This window comes from Panthera onca, chromosome C2, assembly GCF_046562875.1.
Source record: "Panthera onca isolate mPanOnc1 chromosome C2, mPanOnc1 haplotype 2, whole genome shotgun sequence".
NCBI lineage: Eukaryota > Metazoa > Chordata > Mammalia > Carnivora > Felidae > Panthera > Panthera onca.
The window spans coordinates 32608219-32622014 of NC_138347.1; the positions used below are offsets into that span (position 1 = coordinate 32608219).

At 37.5% G+C, this 13796-nt stretch overlaps 1 protein-coding gene and 1 pseudogene across 5 annotated transcripts in view; one reads left to right on the forward strand and one right to left on the reverse strand.

Moving 5' to 3' along the window:
* Positions 1-13796, reverse strand: part of ROBO1 (roundabout guidance receptor 1) — a 1123873-nt gene that overhangs the window by 707397 nt on the left and 402680 nt on the right. The gene's annotated exons all lie outside the window — the stretch shown is intronic.
* Positions 12526-13188, forward strand: LOC132684120 (B-cell CLL/lymphoma 7 protein family member C-like; annotated as a pseudogene).

Here is a 13796-nt window from a genome sequence, read left to right on the forward strand (position 1 = left end):
TTCTGGAGCTCAAAACCTCATGTTACCAGGAAAAGGGAAATGTGAGAGCTCTGGGTTCAGGATACAGACGACTGTGAGTTGTAGTTCTGAGTCCAACATACCCCTTGAATGTGCACCTAATGGTGGTTTGTCTTGGCTCTCTTCACCTTAAGAGAGAGAGAGAAAATCTCTCCTCTTAGGATGTTAAGAAGAAAACTTCAGCCAGAAATGTATCTTTGTACTACCTTTTACTATTTCCCATTTCTTAGAAGCTAGGAATGCAAAGTTGTTTTTCTCTTTTCTTTTCTTTTTGTTTCTTTTCTTTTCTTTTCAAGACCAGGTCTTGTGGGAAAAATATACATATAAACGCTCTTCATGAATTCCATGAAGTGTTATAATTAAAACGTGAAAAGGAAGTATATTGGAGTTTGGCAGGAAAAGAAAAAAAAAAACATGTGCAAACCTAAGGAGGCTAGCAAGATCCTAGTATTTCTGGGGGACTTCTAGAGTTCAACATGGCTGATATAGAGTGAATACAGGGAAGTAAATAGACTGAGAGTTGGGCAGATTTGATTAGACAATTCCTAGACAGAGAAGCCAAAATAAATCACTCTGATGTATTTTAGAGGATGCACTGATTCCTTAGTAATTATATAAATGCAAGTAAAATCACAATGTGATATCATCATGCACCCATTCAATTAACAAAATTTAGAGATAGGTAAATCCAAGTATTGGTGAGGGCATGGAAAATCAGTAACTCTCATGAATTCCTAACTCATAGAACCATCTGGAAATAAATCTGGGTGTACTGAATGCATTAGGTATGCATGCAGCATGTCACTGGAATGGAATCTCTGGTAGAAGTGTTTTTGCGCCATAAGCTCAGGAAATGACTGCTTTGAAGAAATCAGTAGTTGGTTGGATGTAGGAATTATGGCTGTAAAATAATAAAACTAATGTCCATGCACCACCAAAACGGTTTCTGGGGAGGATTCAGATTAATTTGGATAAGCAACTGAGGCTTTGATTTCTTGTGTCATTTCCATCTGACATTGTACTCCATCACCACATTCATTTCACATCTTAGCAGTTACTACTGTATTTTTCTCTTTTTTTAATGTTTATTTTTGGGGGGGGGGGAAGAGAGAGACAGACAGAGTGTGAGTGGGGGAGAGGCAGAGAGAGAAGGAGACATAGAATCTGAAGCAGGCTCCAGGCTCTCAGCTGTCAGCACAGAGCCCGACACAGGACTCGAAACCGCAAACCTTGAGATCATGACCTAAGCCAAACTCTGATGTTTAACCAACTGAGCCACTTAGGCACCCCAACTACCATATTTTTCTTCATTCATTCATTTCCTACTGGCTCTCTCTATCTTGTTGTCTCACTGTAATGTTTACTCCAACTGCCGTACTTACATTCAACTTTTAACCCATTTATTTGTAATATTTTATTTCACATACTTTTCCATCAAAATTCTGATTGATATTTTTATTGTAGTAATTCTTTCTTTTTATAACTGGAAAAATAACATACCATTCATACTTTATTACATTAGAGTCTTCTTCTGTTATTTCTACCCATGAAAATTATAGTCCGGTATGTTATTTTTTGTTCAATCAGCATGACAATTAGGTGGAAAATGTAATCAGGAAATTTTCCTGAAGCAGGTGACTTGGGAATAAATGAGAAAGGAGGGCCTTCTAACTGATGGGCAACTCAAAGGCACACAAATAGGTAGCATAGAATGGAAAGTTGGCTAGATTTAGCTAGAGGGGAGAGTCAGTCTGTAGTGGGAAAAGATAAAATTAGAGAGGTACAAAAGTGCCAGTTGACAGAAGACCTTGAATTAAAAGCCAAGAGTTTAGACTTGATATAGTAGGAGTAGCTGATTCTTGAGCAGGAAGGTGATGTGATAAAAATGGCATTTGCGGAAGATTATTTTAGCAACTTACAAAGGAATAATTGTAGCAAAAGGAGACAGGAATTAGGATCACCAGCAAAGAAGTTATTGTAACCCTTGTTTGAACAGAATAGGTCTGAAGTCATAGGAAAAAGGCCAAAACGATGAGTCTGTCAGATGCTATAAAGCAAGAGGTTTCAAATCTTGGTTCTTGGATCACCTATTTCAGAATCACCTGGAATGTTGTTAAAAATTCATATTTTTATACTACATGCCTAAACTCTTTAATGTTGTTCTTGTCAGGAGAGGACTGGGAGTGAGCATTTTAACAGGTTCCCTGTGTGATTTTTTTTTTCACATGGAAGTTCGAGAAGTTCTGCTCTAGAGGAAGAATTAAGAGAACACGGTAGCTATATTTGGGAATAAAGGAGGGAAAAAAAGAGTACAATGATTATATGGCAGCCAACTAGGACTCAGGAAAACATGACAGAGCAATCAATAGAAAACAAAATTAATAGATATTATTTTTTAGAGGAGTTTTAGGTTTACAACAAAACTGGGCAACAGTACAGAGAGTTCATATATACCCCCTGCCGCTATATACCCACAGCCTCCCCCATTATTAACATCCCCTATTGAGCAGTGCACTTGTTACAATTGGTGAACCTATGTTGATACATCCTTCTCACCCAACATCCACAGCTTACACTGGTTTCACTCTTGGTGTCGAACCAAATACCGGTTTGGAAAAATTCATACTGACATGTGTCCACCACTATAATGTCATACACAGTAGTTTAGCCCTAAAAATCTTCTGTGCTTTGCTTATTCATCTCTTCCTCCTCCTGAACTCCTAACAACCACTGATACTTTTCCAGAATGTCACATAGTTGGAACCATACAGTATTCAGCCTTTTTAGATTGGCTTCTTTCACTTGGTAATATGCATTTAAGGATTGACAGCTCATTTCTTGAGGTTGCTGAATAACAGTCGATGGTCTGGATGTACTACAGCTTATTTATTACTCACTTACAGAAGGGCATCTTGGTTGCTTCCAAATTTTGGCAATTTGAACAAAGCCGCTATAAACATTCATGGAGAGATTTTTGTCTGAATATACGTTTTCAACTCCTTTGAGTAAATGACTGCTGGATGGCATGTGTAGTTTTTTAAGAAACCACCAAGCTGTCCTCCAAAGTGAAGGTACCATTTTGCATACCCACCAGCCACAAATGACAATCGAAATTTAAAGTCAACTTTTATCATAGCAGAAATCATGGTAGAAAAGCATTCATGGTAGGAAAGATGCTGAGGTGTGTTACTAACATATTAGAATCAAAATGAACAAAAATCCTCACAGAAATAGACTTGAGACAATGAGAGAACTAGTGGGAGTATTCAGCATTAAACACAGATATTTTGAAAGTATTGCAGTATTGATGACATCTGAAGCCATTAAATACTGGATGTTGTTTTACATGAAAATATAGGGTCTAAGACATAGGTGTCCCCACATTAAGTGGTGGACAGAAGAAGTGTCAGAAGACATAAGTTGCTTCTTTTCCCGAACTTGACTTGAGACAGTGAAACCTTGGAGTGCTTACAAAAACTCAGCTTCCAGGGTCCCAATCCAGAATTGACTCAGAATATCTAGGAGAAAAGTATAGGAATTGGTACTTGGCAAGTTTCTCAGGTGATTTTTATGATTTCTCAGAGGCTGATTGCTTCCTATTGAAATTCATAATTTTAGAAAAGTCCACAGAAGGACGGATGGGGTATATGTTGAGATAATACAGGTATAAAATATAGACGTGTTTCTAGGCATGGCTAAGTGACATTCCATAAGGTGCAGACGGAAGTACTCTTCCAGATTAAAATAGAACAGTGGTTCTCAGTTTGAGGTGATCTTGTTCCCCAAAGGACAGTTGGTAACATCTGAAGACGACCTTGATTGTCACAAATTGGGGTGGGGGGCAAGTACTTCTTGCATCTAGTGGGTACAACGCAGTGATGCTGTTAAACATCCCACAATGCAAAGGACAGCCCTCACCTTCCCACAGCAAACAAATGTTGGCCCTATATATTGACAGTAATAAGATAGAAACCATAAAATAAAGAGGAATAACAGTTAAATTCAATATGTGAATCTAGTTTGGATTGTAATTTAAAATTAAAAATAATACTGGGGCATCTGGGTGGCTCAGTTGATTAAGCATCTGACTCTTGATTTCAGCTCAGGCCATGATCTCCTGGTTCGTGAGTTTGAGCCCCACATCGGGCTCTCTGCTGACAATGCAGGGCCTGCTTGGGATTCTTTCTCTCCCTCTCTCTCTGCTCCTCCCCTGCCCATGACCTCCCTCTCTCTCTCTTTCTATCTAAAAAATAAATAAACATTAAAAAAAAAACATTGGCGGCAGCTATAAAAGACCTTCTCAGGACTTTTGGGGTATTTGTGCATGGGCTATCCAGTATATAATAGAATCACTGTTATTCTTCTAAACTGTGATCTAATTATGGTTAGAAAAATGAACACTTTTCTTTAGGATATGCGTGTTGAAGTCTGAAACTAGTTTCAAATGACAGAGCAAGGAAAGCAATGTATACATATGCATATGTATCTTTAAAGAAGAGATGACATAATTGTGACAAAATGTTAAGTTTTAATACAGAAAGAGGAACATAAACGTTCCCTTATTTTTCTGTCAATGTTTTGGTATGTTTGAAATTTGTTCATAAAAAAGTTGTGGAAAGTACCATTCGATGTATTTTGACAATGTATATTTGGGATTTGAACCAAGGGGCTCCTTATGGTTTGTTTGATCCTGAAATCATTTTTTCCTGCCATCTTTTCTACTGCATTAGACCATTCCCACCACCACTTGTTCTCATTTAAAATCTCTGAGATGCATTTGCTGATAGGAACAGAGGTATAAGCAGGGCACATGTGACTCAATGAAGAATCTGACAGCTATGGACAGTCTTTTATTTCATGTCTCTTCCCTCTTTGTTTCATCTAGATGGCTTTTGCTCTCTGGGGGCAAAGGATTCCAGACTGCCTCACTAGAGGGAAGTCTTTCACTTCCACTCTCGGGTCTAATTACCTACACGGTACCTGTGAGTGGGAGGTTACCCAGTGGCTTTCAAAACATGTCCCTTGGGGCAACAAAATAGGAAGAGAGATAAAGACCCACATGGTTTTGCTTTCACTGGAATTATCTAAACCCGACCACAGCCACTTCCTAATCGTGAGGTGATAACTCGAGTGACTGCATTCCATGGTGAAGCTGTCACCTCTCTGGCCCTCTCCTTGCTCTGTCTTGCATTCCAGGGCCATCAGCAATTTTGCTGAAACAGGTCTTTCAGCTTTGGACAGTTTATAAGCTGTTGCTGCTTTTATTAAGGTTACTGTGGCTTTTTCACTGTTGCTAAAACTCTAAAAATATTTTTCAGTGCTTCCTAGTGCCCTCACATACTGGGGTACTTTGTAGATACTTGATGCTTTGGTTGAGCACACGTTTGAAATATAGTAGATTCTACAACTGGCCAAAATATTCAAATACTAATGATAGGTTAATATGAGGGGGATTCATTGAGAATTAGGTCAAGAGTAATTTTTGAGAAGAGTCTGATTAAAGTCAGTTTCATATACACCAAATCCTAGATAAATAGATGCACTGATATAAACTTATATATTTATGACATATATTATATATGCATATATATACATGCATGCATGTATGCAAATGCGTATATAACAAATCCTAGATAAATAGATGACTGATATACATTTGTTGAATTTATTTTCTTGCTTTTGATGTAAATGGTTATATGTTGGTTACTATTTATATTTGTAGAGAAATATAGTCATCCCTCAGTGGGATGAATAGAAGTATGTTGGAATTGCTTTTGAATTCCGTTGTCATGATGATGTAGAAAATTATGTCTTAAACAGGCAGGCCGGTTCTTGGTTGCATTTTATATGACTTTTATCAGAACATGAACTACTTTTTTAACTCTTCAAAAGAGTACTTTTCTTTTTCTTATGTCTGAACACATGATGCTTCAAACAGTAGTCTCCGTAAATGCTGACTATCTAAGTGAATATTCCCAAGCTTTCTTCTCTTTTTTTCTGTGTAGGGATCAAGTCACTTCTTAAAAGATGTACAATGTTATGTGAGCATCAAATTTCTAAATGAAGCCTGACTCTTTAAATAAGATTTCCTAAATTAAAAAGGTTCCAATATGAAGCTCTATTTCCTAAAAAGAGCTACACAAATATGTTCACCATCTTAGATCACTGAAGCATATCATATAAAAATTATCATTTTGCAAAATGACACATATTCTAGAATCATATGTATATGTATTTTACTAATGATTATTTTAAACAGTCATTCAGAAAGAAGAGCTCAGTTATACTTTACATTTAGAGATAAAAGTTTTCTAATAGTTACTTTATTTCAGGCTATGATAATCATATATGATTTAAATGTAGACAGTCAAAACATACAATTTAATTTAATGCTTTCCTGGAGTTCATAGTATGGTGATGCGTAAAAAAAAATACAAAAAATAGTATGTAGGTTTTTTGTTTTTTGTTTTGTACAGCAAAAGCATGTGTAGATATATATTGTTTTATAGACAGAGGTCTGGAAAGGAATATACCCCAATCTTAACAATATTTATATTCAGGGATTGATAATACAGAAGGAATAGGGGGTGTTGTAATTCTTCCTTTGTGTTTAGTTTTATTTGCTAAGTATTTCAATAAACATACATTAAATAGTAATGTGTGTGTCTATGCCTTAGGATTCTGTGAAAAATCTAAACCTCTCTAATGTGTCGGCATGTTTGTTGGACTTAAAATATTTTTGATGACAGTCAAGGTCAAATATTAGTTTGCCTGTGGCACAGCCTAAATTATCCTCTCAACAAACTGTACCAAATAATAATGATGTGATAGGTAAATAGGGCTCTTTGTCACTAAATTAAGAAAGGATTTAACTTCTAAGTAAGATCTGATCCATCAGACAATTTCAGTATATTGAAGTACAGACAATAAATGGCAACGCAGTTTGCATATTGGCAAAAACATCTCGGAACCCTTGCAGTTGAGGCAGGGTCAGAGAATCCCTGGCAAACAGGTGAACCTACCGGGAACCACCACAAGCAGAAGCAGAAAACGGGGTAAAGTTTCGCTAAAGTGTAATGACAAACGTAGAATATAACATTCCAATGTCAAGGAAGAAAAGTAGTTGGCTCATTCACCTGAGCACACCAATAATAAATAAAGAGGTTCATTTTCAACAAGGGTACTGAGTGAACCATGAACTTAAAACCCCATGGAGTATACTGTGAATAGAAGACTCAGGTAGGACAGAGTGCAGACTATATTATTTTTGTTACATTGAGGTATGCGTAGATAATAACACATATATCAGAAACATCTTGTATCACAGTCAAAATGACGAGATATGCATTTATTTGCACCTCTTACCTGTGAGGTAAAGTTTTCCTTCCAAACATTCAGCCTTTTTTTTTTTTTTTTTTTGAGGTGGGGAGGGAAGATAGGAGAAACACAACAGTGGAGAAAGTGTCATAATATAGGTGCGTACACAGTGATTTGGAGACAGAATCAAGTAATGCTAACTGGGATTTGCAGAAGGCCTCTCATCGGAGGTCATGTTTGTACTGAACTTTGAATTATAAACTGTTTTCAATCTCTAATGACAACCATCTCAGACGGTCATTTGGCTGTCAGCAGAAGTTACCAGTGAGTCGTATACTTTATGTTGTTGAGGGGAAAAGAGACAAATACGTTAGAAACTTCATATGCACGTGGTGAAGCTAATGTTTGCATGCGTCCACCCATTTCCAAAGGGACAGAACACACGAGATTTATTATCAAAGTTCCAAGTTTCTTCTCCAAGACAGGCTTAATTATGACCAAAAATAATTCAATTTAAAACCCCAAAGTCTCATTGGAAAAATAATATCAATCGAATCTACATATTAACATTCCTCAGCTTTAATAAAACATTCAAACAACATATTATTGTTGGCCAAGCACAATAGTTGGCCACAAAACCTAGCCAAGTCTCTGTTTTGATTTCAGATTCTGACTCTACTTGAGGAGGTAACGCTGAAACACCTTTGTAAAAGAACTAGAATATCTGTGGTATTTTAGCATAAGCATTCATGAGTTACAGATTTGTTTCATTTATGACCTATGTCTAATAAAAGTGATAGAGTCAAAGAGTGTTAAGAAGCCCATGAAAGTAAAGACTTGTTCATATTCATGAGGATATTGAAGCCCAGAGAGAATTTCAGTAACTTCTTCAACAAATATAGCATTAACCAAATGTTTATATGGGTTCAGCACTTCAATAATTGTTGGAAACTTTAATACCTTACTTTTAATAATGGACAGTCAACTAGTAAGAAAATCAACAAGAAAATAGGAGACTTGAATAGCATTATAAGCCAGCTAGAACTAACAGACATCTATGGGATACTCAACAACAGCAGAATTATATATATTCTTCTCAACTGTGCATAGAACAATTTTTTAGGATAGACCATATGCCGGGCATAGAACAAACCTCATGAAATTTAAAATAATAATGATAATAATAATAATAATAATAATAATAATAATAATAATGTGTTCTCCAGTCATAATGGAATGAAATTAGAAAACACTAACAAAAAGAAATCTGGGAAACTCATAGTTATGTATAAATTATACAACACAGTCTTAAATTGCCAATGGGCCAAAGGAGAAATCGCAACGGAAATCAGAAAATACTTTTGAGAGGAATGAAACTAAAGACATACAACGTACTGAAACTTACAGGACTCAGTTAAAGTAATGCTCAGAGGGAAATTTTATAGCTATGCCTATATAGACAGAGTATATATACATATAAACATGTATACATATATGCATATAAATACATATGCAGAAAGAGAGAGAGTGAGAGAGAGAAAGATCTCATATTAACAACCTAACCTTCTACTTAAGACACAGGAAAAAGAAGAGCAAAGTAAACTTATGGAAGCAGAAGGAAGTAAATAATAAAGATTACAGTGGAAATTACTGAACTACAGAAAAGAAAAAAAAAATAGAGAAAATCAATGAAACCAAAAGCTGATTCTTTGAAAAATTCAATACAATTGACAGACCTTTAGCTAGACTGAGCAAAAGAAAGTGGGGGTGGGAGTAGGAGGGGGAGGAGAAAGAGAGAAGATTCCAATTACTAGAATCAGAAATACAAGCTAGAACAGTGCTACACCTTTAAAAAATTACAACAGTAGGATATATGCCAGTATAGTAAATAACTTAGATGAAATGGACACATTCCTAAAAAGAAACACTTTAAAACTGACTCGAGAAGAAACACACTTAAACTTCTAACATGCAAAGAGACTAACTTAGAAATTTTAAAATACCCTCCCCCAAAAGTTTAAACCCAGATGGTTTCACTGATGAATTCTACTAAACATTTTAGAAAAAACTAATACCACCTTTTCACAAAATATTTAAAAAAAACAAACAAAGAGGAGGAAAACTCCCCAACTCATTTTAGGAGGTTAGTATAACTCTGATACTCAAAACCAGACAAAGACATAATAAGAAAAGAAAAAGGATATCACAAATGAATATCCCTTGTGAAAATCTTCAACAAAATACTAGCAATCTGAATACAGCAGCACACACACATACACAGCACTAAATGGGATTTATCCCAGGAATTCAAGGTTGGTTTAGCATCCAAAAAATCATTAAGGTAATACAACATATAAGTGGGACAAAAACAGAAACAAAAACAAAAACCATGATCAACTATATAGACACAGAAAAAACATTTGCCATGCTAAAAAAAAAAAAAACTAAAACAATAGGAATAGAAAAGATTTTCCTCAGACTTATGAAGGACATCTACAAAAAACCCATATCATGATTAATGGTAAAGGCTAGGTGCTTTCCTCCTAAGATCAGAAAAAACGAAAAAGATGTCTTCTCTCTTCACTCCTATTTAATACTGTACTGGAACCTATAACAAGGACATCTAGGCAAGAAAAAGAAATCAAAGGCATCCAGATTGAAAAAAAAAACATACAAAACTATCCTATTCATACTTGATATGATCTCATTTATAGAAAATCCTAAGCAATCTATAGAAAATCCTACGATTGGTCTTTTCAACAAATGGTGCTGGGACTTTTTGTACATTTACATGCAAAAGAAATAAATTAGACCCTTATTTCACAGCATATACAAAAATTAAAGGTAAATCAAAGACCTAAATAGAAAAACTAAAATTATACAACTCTTTTAAAAAAAAAAATTAATGTTTATTTTTGAGACAGAGACAAAGTGCAAGAGGAGGAGGTACAGAGAGAGGGGGACACAGAATCCGAAGCGGGCTCTGTCAGCACAGAGCCAGAAGCAGGGCTTGAACCCACAAACCGCGAGATCATGACCCGAGCCGAAGTCAGATGCCTAATCAATTGAGCCACCCAGGCGCCCCCCAAATTATACAACTCTTAGAAGAAACACAGGGATGAATCTACATTACTTCAGATATTACCATGGAGTTTTAGATATGACAAAAGTGTCAACAACAATAAGGAAAACAGATAAATAGGACCTCATCAAAATTAAAACACTTTGTACTTCAGGGGTGCCTGGGTGGCTCAGTCGGTTGAGTGACTCTCAGGTCATGATCGCACAGTTCGTGACATCAAGCCCCATGTCGGGCTCTGTGCTGAGTGTGGAGTCTGCTTGGGATTCCCTCTCTCCCTCTCTCTCTGCCCCTCCCCTGCTCTTGCTCTCTCTCTCAAAAATAAAATAAAAATTAACAAAATAAACAAAACCAAAAACACTTTGTGCTTCAAAGGACACCATAAAAAGGTGAAAATGGAACCCGAAGAATGTGAGAAAATATTTGTAAATCATATATCTGATAAGGAATTTGCACTTAAATACATAAATAATACTTAGGATTCATAATAAAGAGACAAATAGACTAATAAATGGGCAAAGGATCTGAATAGACATTTCTTCAGGGGGATATACAAATGGCCAATAAACATATGAGAAGATGCTCAACATCAGAGTCATCAAGGAACTAAAAATTGAAACCAAATGTGATACAAATTTACACCCACTAGGATGGTTATAATGGAAAATACAGACAATAACAAGTGCTGGTGAGGATATGGAAAAATTAGATCTTTCATCATTACTAGTGGGGATGTAAAATCGTGTAGTAACTTGAACAACACCCTGGAAGTTCCTCAAAATGTTAAACATGGAGTTTTGCCTTAGCAATTCCACTCCCAAGAAAAATGAAAACTTATGCCCACATGAAAACTTGTACACAAATATTCTCTGCACCTTTATCACAAAAGCCAAGGTGGAAACAACATCAACTGATGAATGGTTTTAAAAACATGGTATATCCACACGATGGAATATTATTTGGCCATAAAAAGCAATGATGTACAGATACACACTACAACCTGGACAAACCTGCAACACGTGATGTTAAGAGAAAGAAAGAGCCTAGGCACCAAAAAACCTTTACATGATTGCATTTATATGAAATAGACAGAATAAGCAATTCTATGGAAACAGAAAGTAGATCTGTGGTTATTTAGCGCTGGTGGAACTGGAAAATAGATGTGCAATAGCTGAAGGACATAGGATTTTTTTTTTGAAATGATGAAAATGTTCTAAATTGGCCATGGTAAATGTTGTATATAGGAGTATTCTAAACCACTAAGAGCTATACACTTTTTCAAATGGGTGAGGTGCAAGGTACGTGAATTACCTCATAAAAATCTTCTCACAAATGCTATTTTAGGCTTCTACCAGACAAATGCAAACTGTGATTAAATAAATAATTTTGCTTTACAGTTTTGTATTGTCCCATGCATTTCAAACATATTGTTTCCTTTGATCTCAGAGACAACCATGAGAAGTAAAATTAAACTAGATGAAGTCGTTTTGGGAGCCACCAATGATCACTCAACTTTGTAGAGAGGTTTACTTTAAAAATATTTTTTTAGCATTTATTTATTTTTGAGAGAGAAGGGGAGAGAGAGAGAGAGAGAGAGAGAGAGAGAGAGAGCAAGTGGGAGAGGGGGAGAGAAAGACAGGAAGACAGAATTGGAAGCAGCTCCAGGTTCTGAGCTGTCAGCACAGAGCCTGAGGTGGGGGCTTGATTGAACTCACCAACCAGGAAATCATGACCTGAATCAAATTCAGAGGCTTAACCCATTGAGCCAGGCAGGTGCTCAGGAGAGGTTTACTTTAAAAGACAATCTATCTGTGGGGGGTCCTGGATGGCTCATTTGTTTGAGCCCAGATTCTCCATTTCAGCTCAGGTCATGATCCCAGGGTCCTGGGATTAAGCCTTTCATCCAGTGACTCGGGGCTGAGGGTGAAGCCTGTTTAAGATTCTCTCTCTCTCCTTCTGCCCCTCTCCTGCACTTATGTGCTCTCTCTAAAATTAAAAAGTAAAAAAATAAAAAATAAATGATCAACTGTAAAGGGAGGGCACAGACAACTTTAGAAGGGAGCTGGTTGAGAAGGCTGCACCCGGTAGGGAGGCAGCCCGGAAGCACCTGTATGACCAGCCAGACCATTTGGGCTGAGATCCTCAGCCAAGCTGAGGAGGACATCAAGAAGGTAATGGCTGACATGCAGAAGGTCCAGAGAGGGGAGAAGCACTGGCTGACTTTGGGTGACACTTCCCTTCCTTTCTTCAGTGATGGACCCCCAGGAGGAAGAGCAATGGAGGAGGGGGGAGCAGCAGAGAGATCTCGAGGCTAGGAGAGGTGGGGCAGGGGCTCCAGTCCCCACAGGGGTGACCCTCTGATCCTGCTGGGTCTCAATGAAAGATTAACCAGATATTTCAGTATCCAAATGAGAACAACCAGAGTTTCTCTCTGCAAAAGGGCACCGAGTCCTGCCCTGGGGGCACCCTCCAGCCCAGCCACCCTGTGTCACCTGCGAGACTACTGGAAGAGGTCTCAGAGGATGCTCAGCCCCCACAGCTGGGACGAGAGAGATCCCAGGCACAAAACTGCAGGCAGCAGCAGGAGGATCCCAGGGGCGTAACCCCAGCAGCCCTGGGGGTCCACCAGTGGCTGACCAAGTGCTGACCAAGTGCTGACCAAGGAGGAGCCTGTTCCAGAATTGCTGGAGCCTGGGGCCCCCGAAGCTTATCCTGTCTTTGAGCCAGTGTCCCTTGTCCTTAAGACAGCCCAGGTTGATACAGAGGACTGGTAGGGTATCCTCTCGCTCCAGCACATCTGCCTAAATGTCCCCAACCCCTGAGAAGCTGGCCTGCCTGTCCTGTTGTACCAGGGGCCCCTTTGGCATTTTACAAATAAAGACCCTTTTGCCAAATAAATAAATAAATAAATAAATAATCAACTGCATTAATTGATATTCTTTTAAATGTCAAAATTTCATTCAAATTTAAATTGCCGGGGTGCCTGGGTAGCTCAGTTAGTTGAGTGCGGGACTCTTGATTTTAACTCAGGTCATGATCCCAGGGTCATGGGATAGAGCCCCACAATGGGATCCATACTCAATGTGGAGCCTGCTTAGGATTCTTTCTCTCTCTCCCTCTGCCCCTCTCCCCTGTTTCCCCCTCAAATAAAAAAAAATTAAATTGCCTGTATAGTTGGTAGTAATTAAGCAGCCCATAGATTTCTGGTTATGTTCCTTACATTAAGCAAAATTCTTTTTGTTGTTGTTGTTTTTAATTTGTTTGTTGGATTTTGAATAACGGTAAATAGAATGCCAAAAGGAGATTTTACTTTTCCAAAATCAAATTTTTGGTTCTTTACGTTCCTAACCATTTTAGGATAACATTTCCCATAGTTGTTTCC